Source organism: Heloderma suspectum, chromosome 5, assembly GCF_057233095.1.
Source record: "Heloderma suspectum isolate Gila_16-S chromosome 5, 16-S_ref, whole genome shotgun sequence".
Taxonomy (NCBI): domain Eukaryota; kingdom Metazoa; phylum Chordata; class Lepidosauria; order Squamata; family Helodermatidae; genus Heloderma; species Heloderma suspectum.
The window spans coordinates 184127203-184142027 of NC_139462.1; the positions used below are offsets into that span (position 1 = coordinate 184127203).

A 14825-nucleotide genomic window follows, 5' to 3' on the forward strand; every position below is an offset into this window, starting at 1 on the left:
CACATGCTTTGTACACAAAAGTTCCCAGATTCAATCACTGGCTTCTCCGGGTAGAGCTGGACTATAGCCCTTGATGAAACCCTGGAGAGCCACTGCCAGTCAGTGCAGACAGTACTGTGCTAGCTGGACCAATGATTGATTTGGTGTAAGGCATCTTTCTATGTTCTTAACTGAGTAATCATTGCAGCTCTACTAACGGCCTCAGCTTAGGAACATAGGAAACTGCCTTATACCGAGACAGACCACTGGACCATCTAGCCCAGTATTCTTGACACTGACCAGCAGTGGCTCTCCAGAGTTTCAGACTGAAGTTTTTCCAGCTCTACCAGGAGATGACAGGGATTGAACTTGAGACCTTCTGCATGCAAAGCAGGTGTTCTGCCACTGAGCTGTGGCCCCTCCCAATAACATTGTCTCATAACATGACAGTGAAACAAGAGTTAAACAGTTTTAAAATTGGTTTAAGTCCACAGCGAAGTCATAAATAGATTCTATGAGTTATTTTATCATATAATATATAGCTCTGACTTTAAATCTCAAGCTCAAAGATTTCCGAGTGCTTGCAAGAATATATTCTTTTGTAAAAGGTGTCCACCACATCTACAAGACGTTACTAGAAGTCTATAATCTAGGAATTGTTAAACAACAGTTTACTTAAATCACAAAATATAATGTTGTATAACCAAGTAGATACTGCTAAGAAGAAGACCTGGATATTAAAAAGGTTTCTATTTGCATGAATGTACCATCAGCTGTTTTCAAAGTTCAATCAAATAAATACCATGCTATTCCTAATGTGCTTCCTAGCCAATTAACACATTACACAAACCACATTCACTTAGCTTCAAACTTCACTTTTCTTCTGGGATTTATGCCTTCTCTTTTTTCTTGAATATCTTACACTTTTGCCTTAGGCTAATCCACCTCTTTTAAAAGCAAAGCCTGAATTTAACAGCTTTGCCTCCTAGAGACCTAATGATATATGTCAAAAACATATAATTAGGATTTCGTCCAATTTTTTTTTTTTTAACTTAACAGAATCTGTGCATTATGTCGGGCTGGGTGTACATTTGGAATACTGAAATGCAATTCCTATTACACAGCATCTCATACACCTTCGGGAAATGGGTTTATTATTTTCCCCATTGTAACAACATGTTTGTGAGTATTGTTAAAGTAGTGGTCCTGATCCAGGGTTCTTGGTGTACAGCAGCAGGAGGCTCACAAAAAATTATCCATAAAACAGAGTCACTAGTGACAACCCATAGGGAGGAAGGACTAGAAAGGGGGTACCTGGGACCAGTCTTCCATTCCTCTATAAAGTTTCTAAATCAGCACTATCAGTACTGACAGCACCAACAGAGGCTGGATATGAATTTTTTTTCTAGCATAGCACCCTTTTTCACACATAGAACTTAATCCACAAGATGATCCCTGATTTCCACACAGAGAGCACTCTTACAGGATATCAGGATATATATGCAGAAATATCTCAGTTTGAATTTATAGGTTGCATTTTTCAAGGTTGTGAATATGAAGCTGCTATAGTTTGTTCATTATGTCCTTTTATTTTGTTGACATACTTATCCTAAATATTTGTAACAATCTCCAGGGGAATAGTTGTGTTGGTCTGTTGCAGCAAAAACAAGATCAACAAATTTATTAGTATATGTTTTTATGCCCCTTCATGGATCACTGCCTTGTTGTGGCGAAGGGGCTTGAGTAACTCAGTGAAGCCATAAGCTATGCCATGCAGTGCCACCCAAGACAGACGGGTCATGGCAGAGCGTTCTGACAAAATGTGGTCCAGTGGAGAAGGAAATGGCAACCCAGTCCAGTATTCTTGCCAAGAAAACCCCATGGAACGTATCACAAGGCTAAAAGAGATGACGCCGGAAGATGAGCCCCTCAGGTCGGAAGGTGTCCAATATACTACTGGAGAAGAGCAGAGGGTATTTCCAAGTAGCGCCAGAAACAGTGAAGCGGCTGGGCCAAAGCTGAAAGGACATTCAGCTGTGGATGTGTCTGGTGGTGAAAAGAAAGTCCGATGCTGTAAAGAACAATATTGTTTAGGAACCTGGAATGTCAGATCAATTAATCAAGGTAAGCTGGAGATGGTCAAACATGAGATGACAAGGTTGAACATCAACATCTTGGGAATCAGCGAACTAAAATGGACAAGCATGGGCAAATTTAATTCAGGTGACCATTATATCTACTACTGTGGGTAAGAATCCCTTAGAAGAAATGGAGTAGCACTCATAATCAACAAAAGGGTGGGAAAAGCAGTACTGGGGTACAATCTCAAAAACGATAGAATGATCTCAGTACGAATCCAAGGCAAACCATTCAACATCACAGTAATTCAAGTCTATGCCCCAACCACTGAGGCCGAAGAAGCTGAGGTTGAACGGTTCTATGAAGACCTACAACACCTTCTAGAACTAACACCAAAAAAATATGTCCTCTTCATCATAGGGGATTGGAATGCTAAAGTAGGAAGTCAAGAAATCACCAGGATAACAGGCAAGCATGGCCTTGGTGTACAAAATGAAGCAGGACAAAGGCTAATAGAGTTTTGCCAAGAGAACATGCTGATCATAGCAAACACTCTTTTCCAACAGCACAAGAGGCGACTCTACACATGGACATCACCAGATGGTCAGTATCGAAACCAGATTGATTATGTACTTTGCAGCCAAAGATGGAGAAGCTCTATACAGTCAGTAAAAACAAGACCTGGAGCTGACTGTGGCTCAGATCATGAGCTTCTTATTACAAAATTTTGGCTTAAATTGAAGAACGTAGGGAAAACCACTAAACCATTCAGGTATGACCTAAATCATATCCCTGATGAATTTACAGTGGAGGTGAGGAATAGATTTCAGGGATTAGACCTGATAGACAGAGTGCCTGAGGAACTATGGATGGAGGACCGTAACATTGTTCAGGAGGCAGCAACTAAATCCATCCCAAAGAAAAAGAAATGCAAGAAAGCAAAGTGGCTGTCTGATGAGGCTTTACAAGTAGCTGTGGAAAGAAGGGAAGCGAAAAGCAAGCAAGAAAGGGGAAGATATACCCAACTGAATGCAGATTTCCAGAGAATTGCAAGGAGAGACAAGAAGGTCTTGTCAGGTTATCTGAAGGCCTGGTTATCTGAAGGATTGCCCCTTCCCATATGTGCCTGCTCGGACCTTAAGATCATCGTCAGTGGCCCTTCTCCATGAGCCCCTGCCAAAGGAAGTGAGGCAGGTGGCTACTAGGAGGAGGGCTTTTTCTGCTGTGGCACCCCGGCTCTAGAATGAGCTCCCTGGTGAGGTTCGTCTGGCACTTACATTGTATTCCTTTCGGCGCCAGGTGAAGACCTTTTTATTTTCCCAGGCATTTTAGCATTTTAGCTTTCTAAACTTTTAGCTTTGCTGTTTTAAATTTGTATTTTAAACTCCTGCACTGCTGCTAGGTTTTAGTGTGGTTTTATTGTTATATTGTGGTTTTAATGTTCTATATATTTTAAATTCTTTTATTGTATCCTGTTTGGTTTTAATTTTTGTGAACCGCCCAGAAAGCTTGGGCTATTGGGTGGTATAGAAATGAAATAAATAAATAAAGGCCTTCTTAAATGAACAATGCAAAGAAATCGAAGGAAACAATAGAATGGGAAAGACTAGAGATCTTTTCAAGAAAATCAGAGATATCAAGGGAACGTTTTGTGCAAAGATGGACATGATAAAGGACAAAGAAGGCAGGGACCTAATAGAAGCAGATGAGATTAAGAAGAGGTGGAAAGAATACACAGAAGAACTATACAGGAAAGATCTTAATGTCCCTGATAGCCATGATAGTGCGGCCACTGAACTTGAGCCGGACATCCTAGAGAGTGAAGTCAAGTGGGCCTTAGGAAGCATTACTAACAACAAAGCTAGCAGATATGACAGTATTCCAGCTGAGCTATTTAAAATCCTAAAAGATGATGCTGTTAAAGTGCTGCATTCAATATGCCAACAAATTTGGAACACTCAACAATGGCCACAAGACTGGAAAAGGTCAGTTTATATTCCAATTCCAAAGAAGGGCAATGCCAAAGAGTGCTCAAACTACCGTACAATTGCGCTCATTTCACATGCCAGCAAGGTGATGCTCAAAGTCCTACAAGCTAGGCTTCAGCAGTATGTCAACCGAGAACTACCGGAAGTACAAGCTGGGTTTCGACGAGGCAGAGGAACTAGAGATCAAATCGCCAACATTCGCTGGATCACGGAGAAAGCAAGAGAATTCCAGAAAAACGTCTATTTCTGCTTCACTGACTATGCTAAAGCCTTTGATTGTGTGGATCACAACAAACTGTGGCAAATTCTTAAAGAGATAGGAATACCAGACCACCTTACCTGTCTCCTGAGAAACCTGTACGAGGGTCAAGAAGCAACAGTAAGAACCGGACATGGAACAACTGATTGGTTCAAAATTGGGAAAGGAGTACAACAAGGCTGCATATTGTTGCCCTGCTTATTTAATTTATATGCAGAGTACATCATGAGAAACGCCAGGTTGGATGAATCACAGGTTGGAATTAAGATTGCCAGGAGAATTATCAACAACCTCAGATCGCAGATGATACCACCCTAATGGCAGAATGCAAAGACGATCTAAAGAGCCTCTTGTTGAGGGTGAAAGTGGAGAGTGCAAAAGCTGGTTTGAAAGTCAACATTAAAAAAAATAAAATCATGGCATCTGGCCCCATCACTTCCTGGCATATAGAAGGGGAAGAACTGGAAGCAGTGACAGATTTTACATTCTTGGGCTCCAAGATCACCGCAGACGGTGACTGTAGCCATGAAATTAAAAGACGCTTGCTCCTTGGGAGAAAAGCTACGGCAAACCTAGACAGCATAATAAGAAGCAGAGACATCACCTTGCTGACAAAGGTCCATATAATCAAAGCTATGGTTTTCCCAGTAGCAACGTATGGCTGTGAGAGCTGGACTACAAGGAAGGCTGAGCGCCAAAGAATCGATGCTTTCGAACTGTGGTGCTGGAGAAGACTCTTATGAGTCCCCTGGACTGCAAGGAGGTCAAATCAGTCCATCCTAAAGGAAATCAACCCTGACTGCTCATTGGAAGGACAGATCCTGAAGCTGAAGCTCAAATATTTTGGCCACCTAATGCCAAGAGAAAACTCCCTGGAAAAGACCCTGATGCTGGGAAAGATTGAAGGCAAAAGGAGAAGGGGACAGCAGAGGATGAGATGGCTAGATAGCATCACTGATGCAATGAATATGGACTTGAGCACACTCCGGGAGAGAGCGCAGGACAGGAAGGCCTGGCATGCTATGGTCCATGGGGTCACGAAGAGTCAGACACGACTGAACAACAACAAATGTTTTTATGAGCTAGAGCTCACTTCATTAGATGTAAATATTTGTGCAGAAATATTTTCTTACAATACTAGTGTGACCTCCTTGCAATGCAAACATGTCACAAATCAATATAAATCAATTTCTTGGGGGGGGGGAATTAATTAAATGCTAAACATGTCACCAAAATGGTGGTACAAATAAAATCTCCAGAAACATTTAAAAAACTAACAAGTCACTTACAGCTTAATCACATTCATATTTATTTGGAAGTGATTTTAGTGAAGCTTGTCCCCAAGTAAATGCATGGAGGATTACCATCTTAGCTTTTAAAGTCAATTGCTAAATTAAGAATTCAGACTTTGACTGAATTTTAAATGTTCACATGCAAATTGAAAATAAGCATTTTAAGCAAAAATTGTACATGCAAAATTTAAAAAGTTGTACATGTGAAATTTAAAAAGTGATTTTCTCTCCTCCAAATTAATTTCAACTCATCTAAGAAGAAATATCAATGCTATATTTATTTCAAGGGATTAATAACTTACGTTTGCATGAAAACTGTGATCACTGTAAAAGAAAAAATTACAATGTGTCGTTTCTATAAAAATAAACATCTTCCTAAGTATTATTGAACAATTTAAATCAACTATTACTCTTGCAAACCTACAGCCTAGTGGAAGTTGCTTCCAAGTAAAAAATACTTACATCGCAATTCTATACATGTCTATTCAGAAATAAGTTCCACTGAGTTCAATGGAACTTACTCCCAGGTAAAAGTGTATAAGATTGCAGCCTCTGAATCACAGCCCTAGATCTCTTACCATAGTGTTAAACTACTAGGAAAAATTCTCCAATATTTCTTCCAACAAGGGAATCAGATCTCACTGCAGTTTATTTGGGTTTTTTTAATCATCACTGACAAATTGATGGCATAGATACTTCCCTTGAAAAACATCTGCCAGAAATGCTACAGTCTGTTGGTAGGCTGCTCTAGGAATTTCTTAAGGCAGGAACTGAACTAGACAATGCTGTTGCAGCTATCTACACCAAATACCGATAATTATTTTTATGCAATAATTTAAGCTGACTCTTATAGTTAAAATAAAAATTGAGACTATGGAGTGACCAAGGATTTCCAGAAATTAGCATTTTGTTCTGTCACACATAGTCTAAAGCATTTAGACTGCAATCATAAATACACTTACTGGAAATAAGGAACAACGAGACTTATTTCTGAGTACGTATGTATAGGATTGCACTATCAATCATTTAGAACTCTTGGGTTATGCACATATTTCCAAGCCCACACAACACATGTATCTAACACAATATCAACTATACAGCATGAGTAAGGTTTGCAAGGATCCTGTCAACATCACACAGTACCATCATTGTACTGCCTATTTAGGCAAGTAAGATAGGTGGGCCTGCAATACAGTTCAGAGACAACATCAAACAGTAACATTAGAATTTTTCAATATGAAAAAAAAAATTACCAGCCCAGTGAAAGTAATGAAATATTGTTATGTCATATTATGATATGTCCACTAAAAAGGTTTAGTTTACTTCCTGTCATCACCTTAGCATAAAAGAGATTATTGGCACATGCGCTCTCTCTCTCTCTCATTTTTACAAATTTCAGAAATCATTTGCCCTAGGAATCTTAACAGGTCTTCATTAATAAACCTTTCAGAAATTTTAAACTGGTCAGTGTTCTTCAATCTTAACTGAAAAAGCTGCAATTTGTAAGAGCCAATATTAAATACTCCTAAAATAAAACTACATAAGATCTCAGAAGTTAAGCTCACTACTATAAAATGATCCTCACAGAAGTCAAGGAAAGTGACAGAAATAAAAGTACTGGAAACTCCTAAACACTGATTCCAGGAATTACTGGAATTGCTCTGCATTCATCACAAGTTCGTCAAAACCAGAGCCATATTTGTGGAAAAATATAAAACATACAAGAGAAAATCAGGGGCATGTAAATCATTACCTGTATCTCTCTATGAAATAATATTTTTTTAAAGGCACGTAAATACATACAAGTGTACTGGGACCAATATAGGAATGAAAAACTTTAAAAGTCATGGACTGAGAATGACCATTTTGTATAAAAGGAGACTTTTCACTGTAATGTTAAACCATGCTTTAGTGTTACAAGCTGCAGCAAACTCATAGGGGCTGATCACATAATCAAAGGTTGTGAGTGTGATGTGTGAACCCAAATCAATGGGTTGTTTAGGGGCTAGCCAACCTAGCAGTTAACCTGACAATAAACCATGGGTTAACTGCTGGGTTGCTTAGCCCCTAAACAACCCATTGGTGCGGGTTCACATGTCACACTCACAATCTCTTATGGAGCTATTTTCAGAAACTGGGGCCCCATTTACATGACCCATTTACTCCGTGGCAGCTGTGATTTGTGGTTATTCAGGACGCAGTTGCCACTTCACAGCCAAACCGTGGTTTTCACCCGGAAAATGCAGATTTTCAAAGAGTTTTGCTACAATGTTTTTGGTTTGCTGTGGGGTTCCCGCAGTTGCGAGCTGTCTGTCCCTTCCCTGAATCAACTTAACATTTTGTGGTGGGCATGTGGTAGGCATGCCTAGTGCTTGTGTCACTCTGTGATGCCACTTCACTCCCCCCCATTCTTTCTCGGCTGTGCAGTTACAGAGACACGGAGAAGCGTGCTCATTTCTTCAACCACACCTTCACAGCTTTGTATCTTCGCAATGGCTGCTTTGGAGTCAGTGGCCAAGGGCCAGAGGGATGTCAGGGAAGCAGAAGGTCCAGGACCAACTTCGCTCCAGCCACCAATTCGGAACGATAGGTAGGCATGTACTATACTTTTCATGGGCACAAGCCTTGGCATGTGCAAACCAATGCAAGAGTCTCAGGCTGGAGAACTGCCAAACAGTTGGCATGGTAACGAAGGAGCAGACCACCCACATTTTACCTAATGAGGAATGGACAGGCACAAAAGAACCCCTAAAATACAAAACAGCCACTAAAGCACAAAGTGTCGCACCCCTACCCTCACATGCCTGCAAAGCTGCACATTTAAATACAATGGTTAAAAAAGAAGAGCAGCACAACTGCCGCAGTTTACTTTGCTTCAACGGCTATCTGTCAGGACACAGTGGATTTTCCCACTGGAGAAGTCTGCAGTAAACTGCGCGTGTACCACAGCAAAAGCTTTTTTTACAGCCTCAATGCTACGCAGTTACAACGGAGTGAAGGCTGAAAGCAGTGCTGTGTAGATGGCCCCCAGAAGTGTCTTGCAGGCAGCACGTGCGCCCACAACTTGTGGGTTAAATAGCCCACAATTTGCTGCATATGACGTGAGTACCAGGCCATACACTCCTCTCCTCCTTTGGCCCAGCCACAAGAAGATCAGGAGCTTCTGTTTCAATTTTAGATTAACCATAGTTTCAAGTTACGTCCAAATCCTAAACTGTTGTTAATCTTAACTTTAATTTGTTGAAACAAGTCAGCTTCTTAAACTTTGGTTTGACTTGGGCTTACTTCAATAAGCCATAGTTAAGATTAACCACAGTAACCGAGTCTGGACAATCATGAGGGGAAAAGAAGCCACCATGGCTTCTTCCCAAGCCCCCACGTGCCACACGTCGCCCCCATCAGCATAATTACCCACAATGTCGCACAGGTTGCTGTGTCATCCAAACTTGGTGCAGTGCACAGCAGGTGTGCTCTCTTACCCACCCTACTACCCATGGCTTGTAGTAGGAGTTTAGGGTGGGTAAGAAGCCACTCCCATCATGTACTGTGCCGGATTCGGACAACACAGCAATCCGAGTGGTATCACAGGTCATACGCAAAGCGTGTGTGAGGCAGGGAAAAGAAGCCATAGTGGCTTATTTTCCCCCTCTGGTTGTCCTAATGTGGCCAGTGTGCCAAGTTTAGAAGAATGGCAAGCTGCGGTTAATCTAAAATAGAAGTGAAAGCTTCAAAACTCCTCCTAGTGGAGGAGGGGGATGGGGAATGTGCCATCCTGAGGCTCAACCTTGTAAAGCGAAACTATGGTTTGAGCTTGTGTTTGAACCAGCCTAGTGGGTGCTTGAGACAAGTTACAACTATCATAAGCCAAAGTGCAGCTGGAAGTATTACTTACTGTAACATCTGTTATACCTGCATTTTGTCTCTCCTCAAAGGCATTTTAGCTCTCTGAAAGTGGTTAGGCTGCATGATAGTGACACCATCCAGAGAAATGGCTGAACAAGGATTTGAGCCTATGTTTTCCAAATCCAACTCTTTAGGCATTGTATCACACTGGCTCTGGTGTGCTGGCTCTGGGGATCTGGGTGGTCAAGTGTGTTAATCACTGTTAATTCACGAGTGTTTTGGGGGGGGAGGGTGCATAAAATATGTTTCCTCTTATATTGTGCTGAAACCCAATTCTTCATTCCTACACTGACATAATTAGACATTTTATATGTAAAATGAATACTGGAGACTTCATTAATAAAAGATGATGGATTACTAGTACTTAGTGAGATTTTAAATGGCTCTACAATCTTTATAGTGTTTACACTCACAACAGCACTGTGAGGAAGGTGACAATGGCTGCTACAATCCTAAACGTGTTTACTTGGAAATCACTCCCACCAAATTCAGTGGATCTTATTTCAAGGTATCCACATTTAGAATCAGGCTATATTCTTTTAAGAAGAAGAATTAAGAATGCCTGACTTGCTCAAGGCCACACAATGGCCCAGGACAGAGGAGAGACAGACATCACCACTCTGGGAAATTTTATTTGAAAAGCAGTAGCAGCAGAATGTCTCCAAGGTCCAAGTCGAGATTTTTTGGAAGTCAGTATAGTGTAGTGGCTAGACAAGCCTTCCCCAATCTGGTGCCCTCCGGCCATGGGGGTGATGAGAGTTGTAGTTCAGCACATCTGAAGGGCATCAAGCTGGGGGAGACTGGACCAGAGGGTGTGACTATGGCTTTCTTCACACAGAGCTTTTATCCTGCTATTGAGATGGCTCTCTCTCAGAAGTCTGTGGGCTCTTTAGATGACACCACAACCCTCCAGGGCATCTCTTGCACTAAATGTCCTTTGTTCGGTTTTTAAATGGATGGCAGATAATGAGCTATTAAATTACCCTGTTGTGTTCAGCTTGAGTTCTCTCCAAGAAAAGAGGAAAAGCAGCGAGATCAATGAAAGATATGGCAGACTCAGATAAGGTGGAGAAGGAGGGGGAAAGGGGAGGGGGGGAAAGAAGCATATGAAAAGGGAGTCATTGTGATCCTGCATTTATAATGGAAGCAGAAAGCCCTGTTTTAAATGCAGGGTTTTAGGCTGGTGTAGAGATGCTCCATGGTGTAGAGACTACAGGAAAAACTTTAAATCCCGCCTAAGCCATGGAGCTCACTTGGATCACCAATTCTCTTAGTCTAACCCACTTCATACAGTTGCCGAGAGAATATTGGGGGGGGGGGCACCACACCATCCTAAGCTCCTTGAAGAATAACAATGTAATAAATAAATACATGTCTCTACATGCTGGGTAACTTTTGCAAAAACAAAAAATCCAGAAAAAGCTATTGTAAGAGTGCAATCCTTAACACACTTATGAGGGTGGAAGCCTCATTGAACACAGTGGGATTTTAGGGCCAGAGTCAACACCTGCTGTCCTTGGGCAGCTGCCCGGGCCGTGCATCTCAAAAGGGTTCAGCACTGATCCCAGTCTTGCCTGCCCCCTTAAAATATTTTAAACCTATGTGCATCAAAATGTTTAAGGGTGCAATCCTATGCATGTGTAGACAGAAAAAAGCCCTACAGCTCCCAGCATGCCCTGACCCTACCATGCTGGCTGGGGCATGCCAGGAGTTGTAGGGCTTTTTTCTGTCTACACATGCATAGGATGCAATCCTTAAACTATATTCTGGGGATTTAGTGCTATTTTGAGTGTAAGCACAAGAACACCTGAGAAACAGAAACACCACAAAGCAGTAATAATTAGTAACAGTGCTTCCAAACATATCACAAAAAATGAAACATTCATACCCCTAAAATCATTTTTTCCAGTACACGAATGTGTAATATATTGTTGTTTTGTTCTTCAGTCAGTCATTTCATGATGTTGATAATCAAAATTCATGTAAGAGGACACAGATCTTTTCAAACATCAAAAGATGGTTTTATTTATTTAAAATTATTTTTAGGCCACCTTTAAGGATAAAACACACTCTGTATAACATTATCATTATATACTTCCTGAGTTCTTGCTCCATTGTATAGCTATTTAAATATCTCTTTTATAAATAGAATTTTATTTTCCTTTTTTCTCATAACTTGTATGTTTTAATCATATTTTAGAATTCTGATGGAGTCCTCATCTTTAAGGTTTTTATATTATGTTTCAGCATTACAGGGGCAGGCACATTTGTTTTCAATAAAAAAAAATATAAGCCAACTGGTTGGTGAAACTTGAGATATATACATCCTGTAGCTTTCTTTATTTATAGAACCATACATATGGATGTTTAGAAGTGTATTTATGAAATTTGTTGAATATCAAAACAACTGCATTTCCATTGTAAAGAGTCATTTCTAGGCATTCTACAGACTTTTTTTTCTCTTTTAAAGCAACAGCAGCTATTTCCATAGTTACAAGATTCAGACTTATTCATCCTAGAAGTTTGCTTTGTGGAAATACATATCCCTCAAGCACAAAACCCAGAAAACCCACACCTTGCTATAACTAAGTCCTGAAAAAACCCAGTCATTTGAATCAAAAGGGAAACAGGCAATACTACCCCAGTTTTAAAATCTGGATACACCTCATATGCACCTGTAGTCAAATTCTAGGCAAGCTACCTTGGAAGGATGTCCCATTTTGTTCATTAGGACTTCCTTCCCAAAAAGCATGCATATTGCAGCCTCATTTCTTGGGGTGGGAATAGACTACAATTAATCTACTTCTGGTATTCAAACAAATCTGCACTGAAATCGCACAGCCCCTTCAGAACGCAGCGCTTGTGATCATACCCCCAAATGTTAGGCGCCAAGCTCTTCCGCCTGTTTGGTACCCATCTCCTACTGTGACACCTCAGAGAAGCTTTTAATTACCCAGTGCATCTTCACAAGTATATAATTTAGAATTAGTACGCTCCTAACAGTGGCTCAGAATTTATTTATTTATTTATTTATTTTTGTCAGCTATGGAGCTTTCCAAGAATAAATCCAGATGCCTTGTTTAAAAATAATGGTGTGATGATAGCCCAGCTCAGGTAATACAGGGAAGGGGGGATAAGAGAGAGGTGGAGTGAGACCCGGCAAAAATGCATCCTACTACCTCCCCGCCCTTAAGCAGAACTGTCAGCATTCAGAAGCAACGCAAAACTAGTTGAACTGCTCCTCTCTCCCAGCAGCAGCATCCTAAGCGAGGCGGAAGAGCCCTGGGCGTGACGCCGGGAGACTGACCGAGGGCCGGACTTCTGCGAGCCCCAGCCCGGGCAAGGCTCGCAGAGAGACCGGCCGCGCTCGGCAGGAGTTGGGAAGGAGCGCGCGCGTCCTTCCCGCTGCTGGAGCGAAAAGGCAGCGCCGCTGAGCCGTGCCCACGTCCAGCCTCCTCGGGGAGGTGGCTCTGCGGCCCCCACCCGCCTCGCAGGGCAACAGGGGAAGAGTTGGGGCGGCCGGGCGCGGGGAGTGGCCGGGGTCGGTCGCCGGTGCCGCGCTCACCTTCGCAGAGGCCGCGGCTGTCTGCCTGCTTTATCTCTTCTTCGCTCCGGGGCTGTGACTCGCAGCCCTGCCCCGAACTGCCATCTTCCGAAGGAGCGCCGAAGGACGGGGAGGCGGGGAAGGGGCGGAAAAGTTGCCTCGGCGGCGGCGGCGGCGGCCCCTGTCGTTGTGGATGGGGCTTACATGAGCGTTGCCCCGGCAGGCGGCAGCGCGAGCGTTGGACGGGGACGAGCGAGCCCCGGAGGACGAGGCGGAGATGCGGAGGGAGGAACCCAGGGAAGAAGGCGCCGCCGCCGCCGCGAGGAGCTGCGCGTTGCGCTCGCAGCCCGCCGTGGCGACTCGAGGAGGATTTACTAAAAATAGCAGTCAATGGAGCGGGGGTGGGAGGGGAGAGGGGAGAGGACGCCGGCGCAGCCAACCCGGCCGCCGCCGCCCAGAGGCGAGAGCGCGGAGGAGGGCGGAGGGAAGCCCCGCGAGAGGGCAGGTGCGGCGGGGAGGCCAGGCTGCCTGCTCGCACGCAGCCGAAACGGAAGGGGGCCAGCAACCTTTATTTCCCTCGTTTGCATGCGCGCGCATTTGAAACGCGAACATGGGAAATATCGGGGTGTCCCCCTAATATATATATATATATTGCCATGAGGCAACTTTTAGAGGTGTGCGTATAGGCCTGTTGGCTGGCTTGCTGAAGTGATCCCCCCCCCCAGTTTAGGATGGTGTGCCCTTCTGGATGCCAGCAGCCTGCTGCTGGCCTCTGTTATCTGTGCCAGTCGTCCCCATCCTAGCGTTCTGCAGCTGTGTTGGACTACAGCTCCCATAATCCCCCAGCCAGCTGCTGAATGGGGGGTTATGAGAGTTTTAGCCCAACACATCTGGAGGGCACCAGGCTGGGGAAGGCTGATTTATGACTCAACAACAACAAACAGCCAGGTTATACTACTGTAATGCCTTGCAGGTGGGGCTGCCTTTGAAGACTGTTCGGAAATTTCTGTTGCTCGCAAATACCACCACTAGGTCTGACTTGGACAGGGCTCGGGGAACATATGCAGCCAGTGTTTAACCTGCACTGGATCCGAGTCTGTTTCCTGGCACGGGTTAAAGTGTTGGTGCTTGCCTTTCAAGCCCTAAATGGTTTGGGGCCTGGGTGCCTGGAGTTTAACCTTCTCCAACTTGAGTCTGCCCATAACCTAATCAGGGACCTAATAGCAGTGTCCCAATCCCTGGGTAACAGCTATCACAGAGAATGGAGGTCTCAGAAGGAGGGCGTCATGCTGAGGAAGACGGAAATGATCCCTTAGAAGGGACCCATTCCTTGGAAGGCCAACAAATATCCTCTCATGCTGAGGATGTTCTTTGGGGGGGCAGGGGGGTACAGTAGTGGGAGATTTGATCATTAGACACATAGTCAGCTGGGTTTGTGATGGGCTTGTAGACCACATAGTAAATTACCTGCTTGGTGTGAAGATATCATGCACTATCTACATTGCTTTGTAGATGGTTCTGGGGTGGAGTCTGTGGTCGTGGTCCATGTTAGTACCGGCAGTGTAGTCATGAGGTCCTGGAAGCCAAATTTAGGTTGCTAGGTAGGAGGTTGAAATCCAGGACCATGAAGGTGGCTTTTGCTAGATGCACCTATTTCACACGCAGGGCTGGCTAGACAGGCAAAGCTGAGGAGTCTAAATGTGTGGATTAGACAGTGGTGTAGGGAGGAGGGATTCAGATTTGTTAAACACTGGGGAACATCTTGGGACAAACCAGGCCTA

At 43.4% G+C, this 14825-nt stretch overlaps 1 protein-coding gene across 11 annotated transcripts in view; it reads right to left on the reverse strand.

Annotated features, from left to right (window-relative positions):
• The window catches only part of LOC146344933 (histone deacetylase 9-like), a 398626-nt gene extending 385038 nt beyond the window's left edge, over window positions 1–13588 (reverse strand). For 4 of the 11 annotated variants that reach the window (XR_014792360.1, XR_014792359.1, XM_084858635.1 and 1 more), the window contains exon 1: window positions 13066–13560. The gene's annotated coding sequence lies outside the window, so the exon portion shown is untranslated. Of the gene's footprint in view, window positions 1–13065 lie in introns of all 11 variants that reach the window. The other 7 variants (XM_084858629.1, XM_084858627.1, XM_084858632.1 and 4 more) reach the window with 3 other exon arrangements.
• Between the last annotated feature and the right edge of the window lie 1237 nt (window positions 13589–14825).